General features: G+C 38.3%; 1 protein-coding gene across 2 annotated transcripts in view; it reads left to right on the top strand.

The window, feature by feature from the left end:
* The window catches only part of LOC113911825 (up-regulator of cell proliferation), a 60,578-nt gene that overhangs the window by 8,961 nt on the left and 30,329 nt on the right, over positions 1 to 21,288 (top strand). The window contains exon 1 of one of the 2 annotated variants that reach the window (XM_027574691.2): positions 20,320 to 20,345. The exons of the other annotated variant lie outside the window; for it this stretch is intronic. The gene's annotated coding sequence lies outside the window, so the exon portion shown is untranslated. Of the gene's footprint in view, positions 1 to 20,319; positions 20,346 to 21,288 lie in introns of those variants that run through there. 2 annotated transcript variants of the gene reach the window in all.

Genomic DNA, 21,288 nt, shown 5'->3' with positions numbered 1-21,288 from the left:
GAAAAACAAAGTGGGAGGACTCAAGCTACACGACTGTAAGATATATTGTAAAGCTATACAACGAAGAAGGTATGTTGGCATAAAGATAGCCAGGTTATCTTGAAATAATGAAAGAATAGAAAATGAAATATGAAAAACAGACAGTACAGAAATAAACCCACATGTTGATTTTCCAAAAGGTGCTGCCTAAACTGAATGTGTGCACCTAAATGTCCTATGTTAAATCCTAATCTCTAAGGTGATGGCATTAGGAGGTGGGGTACTTTCAATTAATTAGGTCATGAGAGCAGAGCCCTCATGAGTGGGATTAGTGTCCTTGTAAAAAAGAAACCCTAGGGAGTTCCTTTGTCCCTTCTATCATGTGAGGACACAGGAAAAAAAGTCATCTATAAATTAGGAAGTGGGCCCTGTGAGATACTAAATCTGCTTGTGCCTTGATCTGGGACTTCCCAGCCTCTTTGTTGTTTGTAAGCTCCCCAGTCTATGGTATTCTGTTATAGCAACCTGAGTGGACTAAGATGGACACCAGAGCAATTCTATGGAGAATGGCTCTGGAACAATTAGATAGATGCAGAAAAAATAACCTCAACTTTACCTCACATAAAAATGGATCATAGACCTAATTGTTAAACTAAATTAGAACTATAAAACTTCTAGAAAGAAAAAACAGAAAATCTTTGTAACCTTGGGTTTAACGAAGATATTTTAACTATAACTTAGGCATGAGCTATACCGGAAAAAAATCAGTCAATTGGGCTTTATCAAGCCATGAGGAAACTCTAAGTGTGGAGAAAAGATGGGAGACTTGGGAAGGAATCTTGGGATCTGAAAATGACATGACAGTGAGTTCTCTTTTTGCTTAATATATCCTGGATTTGGTGCTGGAGAAGCCAACAACCTGGAAATACCAATGGGAGTTGGGAGGGGGGAGCCCCAACAGAAGCCTGATCTCTTTCACCCAAGGACCAGGAAAGGGGCAGCTTAGCAAGACAGAAAAATTATAGGCAATAACTGCTTTACTATATCCAAACACCATGGAACAAAATGGGGCCCCATCTGCATTAGCAAAGGTTAAGTGGGGAGCCTAGACTTTTATGATAGCCATGTTGTAAAGAGGCAATCCTCCGTCCTTGCTGGGGTGATGTCAGAGAAGGCCCAGAGGAGATGGGATTGTCATGCCCCCCACAGTGATCATACCTTTTCTCACTCACAGTGAAGGCCACATGGGGAGCAGTTACAAGGTATTCCTTACCCACTGTATTGGCGTTCTCTAGGGAAACTAGGGGTTGGGGTGGGAAAAGGGAGATACATTTATTATAAAATACTGGCTTATGGGATTATGGAGCCTGAGAAATCCTATGATTGGCTCTGTACAAACTGGAGACCCAGGAGAGCTGGTGGTGTGGTTTGAAGGCTGAGTACTGGAGAACTAATGCTGTGGATTCCAGTCTGTGTCTGAAGGCCTGAGAACCAGGAGCACTGAGTACGGAAGATTGATGTCTTAGTTCAAGCATTTAGGCGGAGAACCAATTTAACTTTCCTCCACTTTTTTTGTTCTGTTTAGGCCCTCAACAGATTGGATATTACCATCCACATTGGGGAGGATCATCTGTTTTATTCAGTCCCATCAATTCAAAGGCTAATCTCTTCTGGAAACACCCTTACAGATGCATTCAGAAATAATCTTTAACCAGCTACCTGGGCATTTTGTGGCCCAGTCAAGTTGACATAAAAATTAACCATCACATTCTTGCAGCCAGGGTGGTGGACTTTCATCTTCACTTGGCTGTAATAAGGTGGGGGGTCTTCCTTCTTGTGCTTGTGTGATGTCAGAGGAGGCCAACAACCTGGAACTGTGAGAAATAAATATCTGTTGTTTATAACTGTAACTCAGAATTCTCTATACAGTGACAATATTCTTCTGGAATAGAGTGGAAATCAAGACATTCTCTGATGAAGGAAAACTAAGAGGATTTGTCACCAGAAGATCTGCCCATTCGAAAAAAAAAAAAAAAGCTAAAGGAGTTTCTTCAGTTTTAAAGGAAATGATAAAAGAAGGAATCTTGAAACATCAGAAAGGGATATAGAACAGTAGAAAGAGTAAATATGTAAGTTAACACGATGGGATTTTTTTTTTTCTCTTGTTGAGTTTTCTAAATTAAATTTAATGGTTGAGGCAAAAGTTGTAACATTGTCTGATATGGATCTCAAAGCATGCAGGGGGAATCTTTAGGACAACTGTATTATAAAAGACACAGGATAAAGGAACTTTAAGGATTGCAGTGTTTTTACATTTCACTTGAACTGGTAAAATGCTGACACCAGAGTGCTGTGAAAAGTTATGTATGTGTAATAAAAAACCTAGAGAGCAATCGCTAAATATCTATTCAAAGAGATAAATTCAAAAGGACTATTGATAGAACAAAAGGGAATTCTGACAAAAGGTACAAGGAAGGCAGAAAAAGAAAACAGACTGATGAAGAACAGAGGAAAGAAACAAAACAAAATGAAACAAAAACCCCACTGAAGTCCTAGTATATCAAAAATTACATTAAATGTAAATATCAGAATATGCCTATTACAAGAGAGGGACAGAGTGGATAAAAATATATAGTCCCCACAAGAAAACTCAGTTCAAAAGTAATGGTATAGGTAGGCTGAAAATAAAAAGTTGGAAAAAGATATGCAATGCAGACAGTAATCAAAAGAAAGCAATAGTATTGTCAGGTAGATTCCAGAGCAAAGAAAATTACAGAGAGAGGAGCATTTCATAATGATAAAAAGGGTCAGGCTATCAAGACATAGCAATCCTAAATTTGTATGCACTAAACAACAGAGCTGCAAAATATGTAAAGCAAATATAGAACTGGGAGGAGAAATAGACTAATCCATGATTATAGTGGAGACATCAATACCCCTCTTCCAGCAATTGATTAAAGTACCCAGAAAATCAGCAACGATATATAACAACTCAATGGTACTATCAATCAGCAGGGTCCAACACACACAATACAGCAATAGCAGAATAGGCATTCATTTCAAGTTTTCATGGACAGTTTACCAAGATAGACCATTTATCACAATAGGGCCATAAAAAGAGCTTCAACGTATTTAAAATAATTGAAATCATACTGTGTGTATTCTCACTACAATGGAATCAACTAGATATCAGGAACAGAAAGATAACAGGAGAATCTTGGAACAGTTGGAAAATAAACAACAATTTGCTAAATAATTTATGAGTTAAAGAATTCTCAAAGGATAATAAAGCACATTGGACTGAATGAAAATGAAAGCAAAATATACCAAAATATGTGGGATGTAGTGAATGTAGTACTAACAGGAAATTTTATAGCTCCAAATTCTTACATTAGAAAGAGGGAAAGTCTCAGGAAAATAATCTAACCTTTCAACTTAAGATCCTATAAAAAGAAGAGCAAAATTAACCTGGAGGTGCAGAAGGAAGGAGACAAGAGAATCAATCAATGAAATTGAAAAGATAAAAACAGTGGAGAAAATAAGATAGTTCTTTGAAAAAAAATCGATAATATTGACAAATTGTTGAAAACAAAAACAGAATCTTGAAAGCAGCAAGAGAGAAGTGACTCATTACATAAAAAGGATGTTCGATAAGACTATTACCAGATTCCTCACCTGAAACTTTGGAGGCGAGAATCAGTGGGTTAGCATATTCAAAGTGGTGAAAGGAAAAAAACAACAACAAAAAACTTGTAAGTCAAGAATCCTGTATCCACCAAAACTGTCCTTCAGAAGTGGAGAAATTAAACCCAAAGCCAGCAGAAGGAAAGAAATAGTAAAGATCAGAGATGAACAAAATATAGAATAGAAAAACAAGTTTTTGGAATTGTTTCTTGAAAACACCACCACCACCACCAACAAAAGACTAAGGAGGATTCTAGGAAGATGGTGGAGTCAAAAGCATCAGGAATCTGTTTCTCTGCCTGGACAACAATTGTACAGGCAGAATCATCTGATGTAACTGTTTTTGGAACTCTGGAACCTGTTGAAGGCTTGCAACTTTCAGGGGAAGGTTTGGATAGGAAATTTTACTTGATTTCAGTTCTAGGATGGTAATAGCTACACATTGCCAACCCCCAGCCACTTGGCAGGCAGCCATTCCTGGACCAACTTGCACACAGCTTGTGGGAGCCAAGCAAACAAGGATTCTGCCCTCCAAATATCAGGGATCTTTCATCTGATCACTGATTGCTGCTTCTGAACATAGAGGTACAAAGAGGCAGGGAGCCATTATTATCGCACCTTCCCCATCTGGCTCAAGTGTCTTACAGGATATTTACTCATTCAAAGGAAAAAAAATACAACAGAATCTGTTCCTGAAAAAGACTTATTGGCAGATATATTAGGCAAAGACCTTAAAATAATGTTCTTAAAGATGCTAAAAGAACTAAAGGAAGATGTAGAGGAAGTCAAGGAAACAATGTGAGAACAAAAGGCAAGTATCAATTAAGAGATGGAAAATCTAAAAAGAAACCAAAATGAAATTCTGGAGCTGAAATGTACAACTGAAATAAAAAAAATCACAAGGGGGCACCTGGGTGGCTCAGTCATTAAGTGTCTGCCTTCGGCTCAGGTCATGATCCCAGGGTCCTGGGATCGAGTCCCACATTGGGCTCCCTGCTCAGCGGGAAGCCTGCTTCTCCCTCTCCCACTCCCCCTGCTTGTGTTCCCTCTCTCGCTGTGTCTCTGTCAAATAAATAAATAAAATCTTTAAAAAAAATCACAAGGAATCAAAGCAGATTTGAGCTGGCAGAACATAAATCAGTACTTTAAGAAAAGACAATGGAAATTATTGAGGTTCAGTAATAGAGAAAGATGAAAAATAGCAAACACAACCTGGATGTCTATGGGAAACCTCCAAAAGCACCAACATTTGCATTATGGGACTCTCAGAGAAGAAGAAGGAAGAGGCAGAGAGAATATTTAAGGAAATGATGGCTGAAAGCTTCCCAAATTTGAAGAAAGACATGAATATAAGCATCCAAGAAGCTCAACAAACTCCAACTAAGATGAACTCAAAAAGACCCGCTCTAAGACACATTATAATCAGATTTTAAAAAGCCAAAGAAAAAGGGCAAACCTTGGAAGCAGCGAGAAGACAATTGTCACAAACAAGTGATCATCAGAGATCATCTGCAGATGAGTAATGCTTTTCCTGTCTCTTTGCCTTGTGATATTTTGTCGAACACTGGACATTTGAATCTAATAATGTGATAACTCTGAAAATCAGATTCTTTCCCTTCCCCAGGGTTTGCTGTTTTTTGTTATTTTTGTTTATTTTTTATTGTTATACTCATTCTGTGCCCAGGATCAGCCCAGGATGTAGATTTAAATCTTAAATCTTGTCTTTTTTCCTTGGGCATGCACAATCATTTTGTAATTTTCCCTGTATATGCAGGTGTTTTTGAATACCTTAATCTTTAATGCCTGGTTCCCCGACAGACAGACAGGCAGACAGACATACACACAGCAAAAAAAATGAAGGGATGAACGGGGTAGGGAAGGGCAATATAAAACACACTTTTAGGGATGCCTGGGTGGCTCAGTCCGTTGAGCACCTGCCTTCGGCTCAGGTCATGATCCCGGGGTCCTGGGATTGAGTCCTGCATCCAGCTCCTTGCTCAGTGGGGAGCCTGCTTCTCCCTCTGCCTGCCACTCCCCCTGTTTGTGCTCTCTTGCTTTCTCTCAAACAAAATTTTAACAACAACAACAACAAAAACCCCACACTTTTAAACAACCAAAAGATTGAAGAGGAAATCACAAGGGAAATTTGAAAATACTTAGACAAATGAAAACAAAACAACATACAAAACTCATGAGTTGCATTGAAAGTGGTGCTAAGGGGGAAATTTATAGCTATAAATGTCTACATTAGAAACAAGAAAGATCTCAAAACAACAAAGTTTTACAACTTGAACTAGAAAAAGAATATGCTAAAGCCACAGCTAGCAAAAGGAAAAAATAAAGATTAGAGCAGAGATCAATGAAATAAGAGTGTAGAAAAATGGCAGAGAAAATCAATGAAACCAAAAGTTAGTTCTTTGAAATGATCAACATAATTGACAAATCTTTAGCTGGATGGACTAAGAGAAAAGGAAGTCTCAAATTACTAAAATCAGAAATGAAAGTGGGGACATTACTATTCTACAGAAATAAATAAGAGAATACATGAACAATTGTATGCTGAAAAATTGAATAGTCTAGATGAAATGGACAAATTTCTAGAAGCACAAAATCTACCAAGACTGAATCAAGAAATAGACAATCTGAATAGACTTCTTATTAGTAAGGAGATTGAGTCAGCAATAAAAAAAAAAAAAAATCTCCCAACAAGGAAAAGTGCTGGTCCTGATGGTTTCACTGGTGAATTCTACCAAACATTTAAAGAAGAATACCTTTTCAAACATTTTCAAAAAAATTGAGGAGTACACTTTGTAACTCATTCTATGAGGCTGGCTTACGCCAGGCAAAAACTACAAGAAAAGAAAACAACAGACCAATGTACATGAACAACACAGTAAACTTAACACTCAATGGTAAAAGACTGAAAACTTTTCCTCTAAGATCAGGAATAAGGCAAGGATGCCCACTTTCACTACTTCTATACAACATAGTAATAGAAGTTCTAGCTAGAGCAGCTAGGCAAGAAAAAGAAATAAAAGGCATCCGAAGTGGAAAGGAAAAAGTAAAATCTCTGTTTCCAGATGATATGATCTTATATGAAGATCCTAAAGATGCTACCAAACTATTTATTTATTTATTTATTTATTTAAGAAATCTTTTTTTTTTTAAAGATTTTATTCATTTATTTGAGAGAGAATGAGAGATAGAGAGCACGAGAGGGAAGAGGGTCAGAGGGAGAAGGAGACTCCCCGCTGAGCAGGGAGCCCGATGTGGGACTCGATCCTGGGACTCCAGGATCATGACCTGAGCCGAAGGCAGTTGCCCAACCAACTGAGCCACCCAGGCGCCCCTCTACCAAACTATTTAATAAATGAATTCAGCGAAGTAGCAGGATACAAAGTTAATACAGAATACAGTTAATACAGAAACCAGTTGCAATTCCATACACTAACAATGAGCAAACTGAAAAGGAAATTATGAAAGCAATTCTTGGGGTGCCTGTGGCTCAGTCAGTTAAGCATCCATCTCTTGATTTGGGCTCAGGTCATGATCTCAGGGGTCATGAGATGGAGCCCCTTGTCGGGATCTGTCCTGAGTGTGGAGCCTGCTTGGGATACTTTCTCTTTCTCTCCCTCTGTCCCTCCACTTGTGCACTCTCTCTCTATAAATAAATAAATAATACATAAATAAATAAAAGCAATCTATTTATAATAGTATAATAAAAGAATGAAATATTTAAGAATTAACCAAGGAGATGAAAGACTTACACAATGAAAATTTCAGAACATTGCTGAAAGAAATAAAAGAAGACATCAATAAATGAAAACCTGTCCCATGTTTGTGGACTGGAAGACAGTATCGTTAAGATGTATTACCCAAATTGATCTACATATTCAGTGCACTCCCTATCAAAATCCCAGTGACTTTTATTTTTCAGTCCATTCTAAAATTTATATGGAATCTCAAGGGCTAGTGAATAGCTGAGGCAATCTTGAAAAGATCAAACCTGGAGGCCTCATAGTTCCTGATTTCAAAACCTACTACAAAGCTACAGTAGTCAAAATAGTGTGGTGTTGGTATATGATAGACATATAAACCAATGGAATCGAGTAGCTCAGAAATAAACCTGTACATCTTTGATAAGTGATGATGAGCATCATTGCATGTGTCTGTTGGCCATCGGTCTATTTTCTTTGAAGAAATGTCTGTTTGTGTCTTCTGCCCATTTTAAAAATTGGATTATTTGTTTTTTGGGTGTTGAATTGTGTAAGTTCTTTGTATATTTTGGATACTCACCCTTTATTGAAATAAGTCAGTCAGAGAAAGACAAATACCATATGATTTCACTCATGTGGAATTTGAGAAACAAAAAAGGAAAAAAATAGAGAAATCAAGAAATAGACTTTTTTATTGTTATGTTAATCACCATACATTATATCATTAGTGTTCCATGATTCATTGTTTGCGTATAACACCCAGTGCTCCATGCAGTACGCGCCCTCCTCAATACCCATCACCAGGCCAACCCATCCCTCCACCCCCTCCCCTCTAGAACCCGGTTTTTTTCTCAGAGTCCATAGTCTCTCATGGTTCGTCTCCCCCTCCAATTTCCTCCCTTTCATTCTTCCCCTCCTGCTGTCTTCTTCTTCTTTCTAACATAAAATGCATTATTTGTTTCAGAGGTACAGGTCTGTGATTCAACAGTCTTACACAATTCACAGCATCCGCTATAGCACATCCCCTCCCCAATGTCTATCAGCCAGCCACCCCATCCCTCCCACCCCCCTCCACTCCAGGAACCCTGTTTGTTTCCTGAAATTAAGAATTCCTCATATCAGTGAGGTCATATGATACATGTCTTTCTCTGATTGACATTTCACTCAGCATAACACCCTCCAGTTCCATCCACGTTGTTGCAGATGGCAAGATCTCATTCCTTTTGATGGCTGCATAATATTCCATTGTGTATATATACCACATCTTCTTTATCCATTCATCTGTCAGTGGACATCTTGGCTCTTTCCATAGTTTGGCTATTGTGGACATTGCTGCTATAAACATCGGGGTGTACATACCCCTTTGGATCCCTACATTTGTATCTTTGGGGTAAATACCCAGTAGTGCAATTGCTGGATCGTATGGTAGCTCTACTTTCAACTTTTTGAGGAACCTCCGTACTGTTTTCCAGAGTGGCTGCACCAGCTTGCATTCCCACCAACAGTGTAGGAGGGTTCCCCTTTCTCCGGATCCCCGCCAACATCTGTCCTTTCCTGACTTGTTAATTTTAGCCATTCTGACTGGTGTGAGATGGTATCTCATTGAGGTTTTGATTTGGATTTCCCTGATGCTGAGCGATGTTGAGCACTTTTTCATGTGTCTGTTGGCCATTTGGATGTCTTCTTTGGAAAAATGTCTGTTTGTGTCTTCTGCCCATTTCTTGATTGGATCATTTGTTCTTTGGGTGTTGAGCTTAAGAAGTTCTTTATAGATTTTGGGAACTAGCCCTTTATCTCATATGTCATTTGCAAATATCTTCTCCCATTCTGTCGGTTGTCTTTTGGTTTTGTGGACTGTTTCTTTTGCTGTGCAAAAGCTTTTTATCTTGATGAAGTCCCAATAGTTCATTTTTGCCCTTGCTTCCCTTGCCTTTGGCAATGTTTCTAGAAGTTGCTGTGGCTGAGGTCAAAGAGGTTGCTGCCTGTGTTGTCCTTTAGGATTTTGATGGACTTCTATCTCACATTTAGGTCTTTCAACCATTTTGAGTCTATTTTTGTGTGTGGTGTAGGGAAATGGTCCAGTTTCATTCTTCTGCATGTGGCTGTCCAATTTTCCCAACACCATTTGTTGAAGAGACTGTCTTTTTTCCATTGGACATTCTTTCCTGCTTTTTCGAAGATTAGTTGACCCTAGAGTTGAGCGTCCATTTCTGGGCTCTCTATTCTGTTCTGTTGATCTCTGTGTCTGTTTTTGTGCCAGTACCATACTGTCTTGATGATGACAGCTTTTTAATAGAGCTGGAAGTCCGGAATTGTGATGCCACCAGCTTTGCTTTTCTTTTTCAACATTCCTCTGGCTATTTGGGGTCTTTTCTGGTTCCATACAAATTTTAGGATTATTTGTTCCATTTCTTTGAAAAATGTGGGTGGTATTTTGATAGGGATTGCATTGAATGTGTAGATTGCTGTACGTAGCGTTGACATCTTCACAATATTTGTTCTTCCAATCCATGAGCATGGAACGTTTTTCCATTTCTTTGTGTCTTCCTCAATTTCTTTCATGAGTATTTTATAGTTTTCTGAGTACAGATCCTTTGCCTCTTTGGTTAGATTTATTCCTAGGTATCTTATGGTTTTGGGTGCAATTGTAAATGGGATCGACTCCTTGATTTGTCTCTCTTCTGTCTTGTTGTTGGTGTATAGGAATGGCACTGATTTCTGTGCATTGATTTTATATGCTGCCACTTTACTGAATTCCTGTATGAGTTCTAGCAGTTTTGGGGTGGAGTCTTTTGGGTTTTCCACATAAAGTATCATATCATCTGCAAACAGTGAGAGTTTGACTTCTTCTTTGCCGATTTGGATGCCTTTTATTTCTTTTTGTTGTCTGATTGCTGAGGCTAGGACTTCTAGTACTATGTTGAATAGCAATAGTGATAGTGGACATCCCTGCCATTTTCCTGACCTTAGGGGGAAAGCTCTCAGGTTTTCCCCATTGATAATGATATTCGCTGTGGGTTTTTCATAGATGGTTTTTATGATATTGAGGTATGTGCCCTCTATCCCTATACTCTGAAGAGTTTTGATCAAGAAAGGATGCTTTACTTTGTCAAATGCTTTTTCTGCATCTATTGCGAGGATCATATGGTTCTTGTTCTTTCTTTTATTAATGTATTGTATCACATTGATTTGCGGATGCTGAACCAACCTTGCAGCCCAGGGATAAATCCCACTCTGGTCATGGTGAATAATCCTTTTAATGTACTGTTGGGTCCTATTGGCTAGTATTTTGGTGAGAATTTTTGCATCCATGTTCATCAAGGATATTGGTCTGTAATTCTTTTTGATGGGGTCTTTGTCTGGTTTTGGGATCAAGGTAATGGTGGCCTCATAAAACAAGTTTGGAAGTTTTCCATCCATTTCTATTTTTTGGAACAGTTTCAGAAGAATAGGTATTAATTCTTCTTTAAATGTTTGTTAGAATTCCCCTGGGAAGCCATCTGGCCCTGGGCTTTTGTTTGTTGGGAGATTTTTGATGACTGCTTCAATTTCCTTAGTGGTTATAGGCCTGTTCAGGTTTTCTATTTCTTCCTGGTTCAGTTTTGGTAGTTGATATATCTCTGGGAATGCATCCCTTTCTTCCAGATTATCTAATTTGCTGGCACAGGGTTGCTCATAATATGTTCTTATAATTGTTTGTATTTCTTTGGTGTTGGTTGTGATCTCTCCTCTTTCATTCATGATTTTGTTGATTTGGGTCATTTCTCTTTTCTTTTTGATAAGTCTGGCTAGGGGTTTATCAATCTTGTTAATTCTTTCAGAGAACCAGCTCCTAGTTTCATTGATCTGTTCTACTGTTCTTTTGGTTTCTATTTCGTTGATTTCTGCTCTGATCTTTATTATTTCTCTTCTCCTGCTGGGTTTAGGCTTTATTTGCTGTTCTTTCTCCAGCTCCCTTAGGTGTAGGGTTAGGTTGTGTATTTGAGACCTTGTTTCTTGAGAAAGGCTTGTATTGCTATATACTTTCCTCTTACAACTGCCTTTGCTGCATCCCAAAGATTTTGAACAGTTGTGTTTTCATTTTCTTATGTTTCCATGAATTTTTAAAATTCTTTAATTTCCTGTTTGACCCATTCATTCTCTAGTATGATGCTCTTTAGCCTCCATGTATTTTAGTTCTTTTGGAAGGAAATAGACTTTTATATAGAGAACAACCTGATGGTTATCAGAGGGGAAGGGGTGGGGGATGGGTGTTACATGAGCACTTGAAAAAATGTATATTCTATAGATATTGAGTGTAATATTCTCTATATATGTATATGTTAGGTCAAGTTCTTTTTTTGCATTTATTCTTTATGCTTATTGGTTTTTTTGTGTATGTTTCTCGTACTGGATGATGGCAAAGAAAAATTAAAGTTGCAGATGGAATTAAGGTTGGTAATCAGCTGACTTTAATATGAAACAATTATCTGGATTAGGGGAAGGGGCAATGTCATTACCAGGGTCCATGAATGTAGACAGGAGGCAGAATAAAAGATCAGGAGATGCAACGTTGCTGGATTTGAAGAATGAGGAGGGGGCCGTGAGATGAGATCAACAGGCCACCTCTAGAGACTGGGAAAGATAAGGGAACAGAATTTTCCCCAGGGGCCTTTGGCAAGAAACACAGCCTTGCCAACACCTTCTAACCTACAGAACTGGAACATGATGAATTTGTGCTGTTTTGCCATGTGACATGACGTATTCATAGGCAGTGGGGCTTAGGATGTGGGCATCTTTGGGAGCCCATTACTTTTCCTACAACTCTTGCTATAAATTTTTTAAAAATTTAACCCACAATACACTATTATTGTTTCTAAAACCAATTTTTTAAAAAATATTTATTTATTTGACAGAGACAGAGACAGCGAGAGAGGGAACACAAGCAGGGGGAGTGGGAGAGGGAGAAGCAGGCTTCCCGCTGAGCAGGGAGCCGGATGCAGGACTTGATCCCAGGACCCTGGGATCACGACCTGAGCCAAAGGCAGACGCTTAACGACTGAGCCACCCAGGCGCCCCTCTAAAGCCAATTTTTATTTAAATTTCTATTTTCTATGCTCTGTATTACTTCATGCAGCCCAGATCTTCCATCTGCCAATTTCCTCTTGCCTAAAGTACATCCTCTTAATTTTATATATTTCACTCTTAATGTAACCAGGTGTTACATAACTAATTTGTTTAGGGCTAATTTGTTTAGCCCTTTGAAGCTGTAAGGTGGTATCTTTCACCAGTTTGGGAAAATTCTTAGTAACTATCTTCTCAGATACTGCTTCTCCATTTTCCCTCTTTTCCCATCTGGGTCCATAATTATATACAGGTTAGACCTTCTGACTTTTTCTGCTGTGTTTCTTAACCCTTCTTCATATTTTCCTTCTCTTTGACTTTTTGCTCCATTACTGATAATCTTTTCAGTTCTATTTTCCATTTAACTAGTTTCAGTGTGTCTAATTTGCTATTAAGCCCATCCATTACACTTATAATTTCAATTCTATTTTAAATTTTGATTGTTTTTCAAATCTCATCCTCTTCTGTATATATTTCAAGGTTATTTTTTATCTGTTTGAAAGTATTAAACATAGTTACTGTAAAGCCTGTGTCTAATAATTCCATTTATCTGAAATTCTTAAAGGTCTGTTCCGATTTTTTTTTCCTCATTCATGGTGCCTTGTTTGTGTTATTTTTGACTCTCAAAATTTATTTAGAATTTTTCTTTGGCATTTCATTTTTCTTGGTATTTTATTTCATAAATTCTCTGATACCCAGGATAAATGTGGGTTCTTCCAGAGGAAATTTGTGTTTGTGTCTGCCAGGCTCTGGAAGCACTCCTAACCCAGGATCACTCTAAAGTTGCTTCTCAATTTTCAGATTACCCAGGTGATGTTAATTCAGGTTGCACAGCCATGTAAGGGCCACTCGTGGTTTCCATATTCTCAGAGGTAATCCTCTCCTGAACCAAATTGGAGACACTCAGCTCTTCTCTGGGGCGGAGGCCAGTTATTTCTATTTCACTGTAAAAACCATGGGTATGACCCTCTGGAGTCCCTGCCCCAGGGATGGAGGCTGTTCTTTTATAGCCCTGGCCTTGGATGGGTCCAGAGGGTTGTTTTCTGTTCCTCAAACACCTGCAGCTGTGAAATCCCAAATGCATGTTGTCTGGTCTGAAGAAGGCCCCCAAGACAGGGAAGCGGTAGTCACTCTCTAGGCTCACCTCTTTGCTTCTATGACGTGACCAGAGGATCCTCAGCTTCCTTACTAATTGATTAGATAATTTTAGTTTTAAAATAATTATCCAGAGTTTTTAATTATTTTTAGGATTAAGGTCCAATTAGGTATATAGCCTGCATTTTCTGATAATTAAAATCCACTCTTTCAGATCTTTCATTTCAACAATATATTTTTAAAATTTCTGAGATTTCTAAATAGATTCTCTTCAAAATTTTTTTTGTCTTGGCAAAATATATACATATAAAACTTACCATTGTAATCATTTTAAGTGTACAAATCTGTGGCATTCATTACATTCCCATGTTGTCCAACCATGACATCACTATTTCTAAAACTTTATCGTTCCAGAGACTCTAACTACTAAGCAGTAACTCCCCATTCCCCCATCTCCGGCCCCTGGTAACCCCTAATTCACTTTCTGTATCTGTTTCTTAGTTTGCCTCTCTAGGTTCCTCATATAAGTGGAGTCCCAGAATATTCTTTTGTGTCTGGCTTATTTCACATAGCATGTTTTCTAGGCTTATCGTGTTGTAGTATGTGCCAGAATTCCACTTCTTATGAATGAATAATGTTCCATTTTATGTTTATACCATATTTTGTTTATCCATTCAGTTGTTGATGGGCATTTGGATTGTTTCCATCTTTTCACCATTGTGAATACCTACTACTGTGAACCTTGGTGTACAAGTATCTGTTTGAGTTCCTGCTTTCACTTCTTTGGGATATATACCCAGAAGCAGAATTGCTGGATCATATGGTATTTCTATGTTTAGCATTTTTAGCAACTGTGAAACTGTTTTCCCCAGTGGTTGAACCATCTTACATTCCCACCAACAATGTACTAGGGTCCCAATTTCTCCAAATCATCAGCAACACTTGATATTTTCTGTTTGGTGATTGTCGTTTTAGCATGTGGGAAGTGGTACCTCACTGTGGTTTTTTTATTTGCATTTCTTTAATGACTAATGATGTTGAGCATATTTTCATTGGCATAAGTATATCTTCCTTGGAGAAATGTCTATTCAAGCCCTTTGCCCATTTTTGAATTGGGTTGTTTGGATATTTTTGTGGTTGAGTTGTAGGGGTTCCTTATGTATTTTGGATATTAATCCCTTTATCAGGTATATGATTTGCAAATATCTTCTCCCATTCTGTGGGTTGTGTTTTCATTCTTTTGATAATGTCCTTTGATACAAAAGAAATTTTAAATTTTGATGAAGTCCAATTGATCAAGTTTTTTCTTTGTTGCCTTTGCTTTTGGTATCATATCCAAAAGAATCATTGCCAAATACAGTGTCATGAAGCTTTTCCCCCGATTTTTTTCTTCCAAGAATTTTATTGTTTTAATGTTTAGGTCTTTGACCAATTTTGAGTAATTTTTTTAAAAAAATTATTTATTTATTTTAGAGAGAGAGAGCACACATGCAGGGGAGAGGGGCAGAGGAAGAGGAGAAGAGAGTCTCAAGCATACTTCATGCTGAGTACAAAGCTTGAGGTGGGGCTCGATCCTGCCACCCTGAGATCATGACCTGAGCTAAAACTGAGAGTCGGATACTTAACTGTGCCACCCAGGCACCCCAAGTAATTTTTTTTTTGAAGACCTTATTTATTTGACAGAGATAGAGCACAAGTAGGCAGAGCGGCAGGCAGAGGAAGAGGGAGAAGCAGGCTCCACACTGAGCAGAGAACCTGATGTGGGGCTCGATTCCAGGACCCTGGGATCATGACCTGAGCCAAAGTCAGACACTTAACCAACTGAGCCACCCAGGCATCCCCGAGTAATTTTTGTATATGATGTATGAGTCCAACTTCACTCTTATGTATGTGGATATCCGGTTTTCTCAGCACCATTTTTTGAAAAGACTATCCTTTCCACATAGACTGGTGTTAGCAATTGAGTTGAAAATATGTTGGACCACGTATGTGAGAATTTATTTCTGGGCTCAATATTCTATTCCATCGGTCTATATGTCTGTCTTTATGTACTACACTATTTTGATCACTATAGTTTTTTTTAAAGATTTTATTTATTTATTTGACAGAGAGAGAGAGAGGGAGAGAGGGAATACAAGCAGGGAGGGTGGGAGAGGGAGAAGCAGGCTCCCCGCTGAGCAGAGAGCCTGATGCAGGACTCAGTCCCAGGTCCCTGGGATCATGATCTGAGCCGTAGGCAGACGCTTAATGACTGAGCCACTCAGGTGCCCTGATTACTATAGTTTTATAGTTAGTTTTGAAATTGGGAGGTATGAGTCCTCCAACTTTGTTCTTTATTTTTAAGAGTATTTTGGTTATTCATTGTTCTTGAGATTCCATATGAATTTTAGGATGACTTCTTCTGTAAAAAAATGTCGAGATTTTGATCGTGATTCCATTGAAACTAAATTGCTTTGGGTTGCATTGACAACAATATTAAGATTTCCAATCTGTGAATATGGAATATCTTTCCACTTATTTATATCTTCATTAATTTCTTTCAACATTGTTTTATAGTTTCCAGTGTCACATCTTCTCTAAGTTCGTATAAATTTTTTTTAAATTTATTTATTCATTTTAGAGAGAGATCACATGAGCAGGGGGAGGGGCAGAAGGAGATGGAGAGGATCTCAAGCAGACTCCCCACTGAGTGTGGAGCCCGATTGTGGGGCTCAGTCTCACCACCCTGAGGTCACGACCTAAGGTGAAATCAAGAGCTCGCTGCTTTACTGACTGAGCCACCCAGGTGCCCATTATTTCTAAATATTCTTCTTTTTGATGATAATGTAAGTAGAATTGGTTCCTTAATTTCTTTTTAATATTGTTTATTGTTAGTGAATGGAAATACAACTGATTTTCCTTATTCTCTTTATTGAGTATGGCTGAAATTCAAAAAGCTCCACGTTTCTAATGTATACAGTTTGATGAGCTTGAAGATCAGAATATCCCTGTGAAGACATCACCACAATGAAGGCCATAAACCCATCTATCACCTCCAAAAGTTTCTTGTCACTCCCTTTATGTATTATTATTTTTGTTTATTTGTTTATTATATGTATTTTTTCTTTTGGGTTTAAGAGCACTTAACATAAGATCTACCTTCTTAGCATATTTTTAAGTATACCATACAGTGTTGTTAACTATAGGCCCTGTGTTGTACATTAGATCTCCAGAACTTACTCATTTTGCATAACTAGAACTTTGTACCCTTTGACTAACCAACACCTCTCTGTTTTTCCCTCCTCCCAGCCCCTGGTAACCATTATTCCATGCTGTGGTTTTGAATTTTACTACTTTAGATTCCTCCTAAAAGAGGGATCATGTAGAATTTGTCCTTTGTCTGGTTTATTTCACTTAGCATAAGGGTCTCTAGGTACATCCATGTTGTTGCAAATGTCAGGATTTTCTGCTTTTTGAAGGCTGACCAATATTCTATTGTATTTATACACCGCATTTTTCTCTATCCATTCATTCCTTGATGGACGATTAGGCTGTTTCCCTATCTTGATTATTGTGAATAATGCTTCAACGAACAGCAGAGTACACATATCTCTTTGAGGTCCCGACTTCAATACTTTTGGGTATATATTCAGATGTGTGATTTTGGATCACATGGTATTTCTATGTTTAGCTTTTTGAGGACCTTCCATACTGTTTTCCACAGTGGCTGCACCAGTTTCCATCCCCACCATCAGTGTACAAGGCATTCTGTTTCTCAACATCCTCACCAACACGTATCTTGTCTTTTTGATAATGGCCGTTCTCACAGGTGTGAGGTAATATCTGATTGTGGTTTGCATTTACATTTCCCTGATGATTAGTTATGTTGAGCACCTTTTCATATACCCGTTGGCCATTTTTATGTCTTCTTTTGAGAAATGTCTCTTGAGGTCCTTTGCCCATTTCTAAATCAGTTTTTCTTTTATTTTTTAAATTTTTTTATTGTTGTGTTAATCACCATATATTACATCATTAGTTTTTGATGTAGTGTTCCACGATTCATTGTTTGTGCATAACACCCAGTGCTCCACGCAGAATGTGCCCTCTTTAATACCCATCACCAGGCTAACCCATCCCCCCACCCGCCTCCCCTCCAGAACCCTCAGTTTGTTTTTCAGAGTCCATCATCTCTCATGGTTCGTCTCCCCCTCTGACTTACTCCCCTTCATTCTTCCTCTCCTGCTATCTTCTTCTTTTTCTTTTTTCTTAAAATATGTTGCGTTGTTTCAGAAGTACAGATCTGTGATTTAACAGTCTTGCATAATTCACAGCGCTCACCGTAGCACATACCCTCCCCAATGTCTATCACCCAGCCACCCCATCCCTCCCACCCCCAACCACTCCAGTAACCCTCAGTTTGTTTCCTGAGATTAAGAATTCCTCATATCAGTGAGGTCATATGATACATGTCTTTCTCTGATTGACTTATTTCACTGAGCATAACACCCTCCAGTTCCATCCACGTCGTTGCAAATGGCAAGATCTCATTCCTTTTGATGGCTGCATCATATTCCATTGTGTATATATACCACTTCTTCTTTATCCATTCATTTGTCGATGGACATCTTGGCTCTTTCCACAGTTTGGCTATTGTGGACATTGCTGCTATAAACATTGGGGTGCATGTACCCCTTCGGGTCCCTACATTTGTATCTTTGGGGTAAATACCCAGTAGTGCAATTGCTGGATCGAATGGTAGCTCTAATTTCAACTGTTTGAGGAACCTCCATACTGTTTTCCAGAGTGGTTGCACCAGCTTGCATTCCCACCAACAGTGTAGGAGGATTCCCCTTTCTCCACATCCCCGCCAACATCTGCCGTTCCCTGACTTGTTAATTTTAGCCATCTAAATCAGTTTTTCTTAAAAGAAATTATTATTGAGTTGAAGGAGTTTCTTCTGTATTTTAAATATTCACCTCTTATCAGATTTATGGTTTGCAAATAATGTCTTCCATTCCATAGGTTGTCTTTTCATTTAGTTGATTGTTTCCTTTGCTAGACAGTAGTTTTTCAGTTTGATATAACCCCACTTGTGTATTTTTTGCTTTTGTTGTCTGTGCTTTTGGTGTCTTACCCAAGAATTAATTGCAGAGTGCAATATTTAGCTTTTCCCCTATGTTTTCTTCTAAGAGTTTTATAGTTTCAGGTTTTAGGATTATGTCTTTTATCCATTTTGAGTTGATGTTTGTGTGTGATGTGAGATAAGTATCCAATTTCATGTGGATATCATGTGGATATCCAGTTTTCCCATCAACATTGGTTGAGAGACTGTCCTTTCCCCATTTAGTGTTCTTGGCACGCTTCTCTAAGATTGGTTGACTGTAGATGCATGGACTTACTCCTGGGCTCTCCATTCTGTTCCATTGGTAGTCCCCCCTTGTCAGTGGGGGCTATGTTCCAAGACCCCCAGTGGATGCCTGAAACGGGAATAATACTGAACCCTATACATACTCTGTTGTTTTCTCTATGTGCATACCTATGATAAAGTTTAATTTTTAAATTAAGCACAATAAAAGGCTAATATCAGTAACCAAAAAAAAATAGAAAAATTATGACAATATACTATAATAAAAATTATGTGACTTTGGTCTTTATTTTTCTCAAAATATCTTTTTTTAAAAATATTTTATTTATTTGAGAGAGAGAGAATGAGATAGAGAGAGAGAGCATGAGAGGGGGGAGGGTCAGAGGGAGAAGCAGACTCCCTGCTGAGCAGGGAGCCCGATGCGGAACTCTATCCTGGACTCCAGGAACATGACCTGAGCCGAAGGCAGTTGCTTAACCAACTGAGCCACCCAGGTGCCCTCAAAATATCTTCTTGTACTGCACTCACCCTTCCTCTTGTGATGATGTGAGGTGAGAGGAAGTGAGGTGAATAGTGTAGGCATTACATGTAGCGTTAGGCTACTATTGACCTGATTGTCAGAAGGAGGATCATCTGGTTTTGGACTGCAGTTGACCATAAGTAACTGAAACCATGGCTAAGAGGGGACTACTGTATATTTGTTTTTTGTTTTTATTTTTTTAAAGATTTGATTTATTTATTTGTGAGAGAGAGACAGATAGTGACAGAGATCGTGAGAGAGAGCCCAAGCAGGGGGGAGAGGGAGAAGCAGGCTCCCGCTGAGCAGGGAGCCTGATGCAGGACTCAATCCCAGGAACCTGAGATCATGACCTGAGCCAAAGGCAGACACTTAACCAACTGAGCCACCCAGGTGCCCTGTATATTTGTTTTTATGCCAGTATCATGCAGTTTTGATTACTGTAGCTGTCTAATATATTTTGAAATCAGGAAGTGTGATGCCCCCAGTATGTTCTTGCTCAAAATTGCTTGGACATTCAAGGTCTGTGGTGGTTCCAAATGAATTCTAGGATTATTTTTTTCTACTTCCATAAAGAATGCCATTAGTATTTTTGGGGGATTGTATTGAAAATGTAGATCACTTTGAATAATTGATTTTAAAACAATATTCTTTCAGTCAATGAACATGAAATGTGTCTTCTTTAATCTCTTTCCTCACTGTTTTGTAGATTTCTATGTACAGGTCTCTTAACTCCCTAGTTTTTTCCTAAGTATTTTATTGTTTTTTTTTTTTTTTAGATTTTATTTATTTATTTGACAGAGAGAGATAGTGAGAGGAAGCAGGGAGCCCGATGCGGGGCTCGATCCCAGGACCCTGGGATCACGACCTGAGCCGAAGGCAGACGCTTAACGACTGAGCCACCCAGGTGCCGCTTTTATTGTTTTTGATGATATTGTAAATGAGACTGTTTTCTTAATTTCCTCTTTGGATATACTGTTTGTGTATAGAAATGCAACTGATTTTTGTACATGGATTTTTGTATCCTGCAACTTTACTGAATCCATTTATTTTAACAGGTGTGTGTGTGTAGTCTTTAGGCTTTCTATATAGAAGATCATGTCTTCTGTAAACAGAGATGATTTTACTTCTTTCTTTCTGATTTGGATGTCTTTTATTTATTTATTTTTTCTTATTTAATTATCCTGTCTAGGACTTATAGTACAATGTTGAATAGGAGAAGCAAGAGTGGGCATTCTTGCCTTGTTTAGTACTTTAGAGGGTAAACTTTTAGCTTTTCATCGTTGAGTATAATGTTAACTATGGGCTTCTTGTAAACAGCCTCTGTTGTATTAAGGTAAATTCCTACTGTACCTATTTTGTTGAGAGTTTTTATCATGAAAGGGTGTTGAGTTTTGTAAACTGCTTTTCTGAATCTATTTCAATGATCATGTGATTTTTATCCTTTATTCTGCTAATGTGGTGTATCACAATGATTGATTTGCATAATTTGAGCCATCCTTGCACCCCAGGGGTAAATTCTACCTAGTCATGGTGTACTTTTAATGTGCTGTTTAATCCAGCTTGCTAGAATTTTGTTGAGGATTTATCATCTATGTTCATCAGGGGTAATTTTTTTTTCTCTCATTTATTTAAGAAAATTATTTTGTGTTCTTTGTCAAATAGTTTATGGGTTTCTGTTTCTTTAGCTTTATTAGGTTTGTGATGTCATTATTCATGATCTTTCTAGCCTAGTGTTGGTATTTGTACATTTGAAGAAGCAGTTACCTCTTCTAATTCTTACTGGCTGGTTCAGTAGGGAAGGACCTCTCCAAAGAGTGTGGTCAGAGATTCTGGGTGTGCTGGCTGAT

The sequence above is a fragment of the Zalophus californianus genome, chromosome 12, assembly GCF_009762305.2.
Source record: "Zalophus californianus isolate mZalCal1 chromosome 12, mZalCal1.pri.v2, whole genome shotgun sequence".
In the NCBI taxonomy this organism is placed as follows: domain Eukaryota; kingdom Metazoa; phylum Chordata; class Mammalia; order Carnivora; family Otariidae; genus Zalophus; species Zalophus californianus.
The sequence above is the reverse complement of the archived record's forward strand: the minus strand, read 5'-3'. Positions and strand labels throughout refer to the sequence as shown.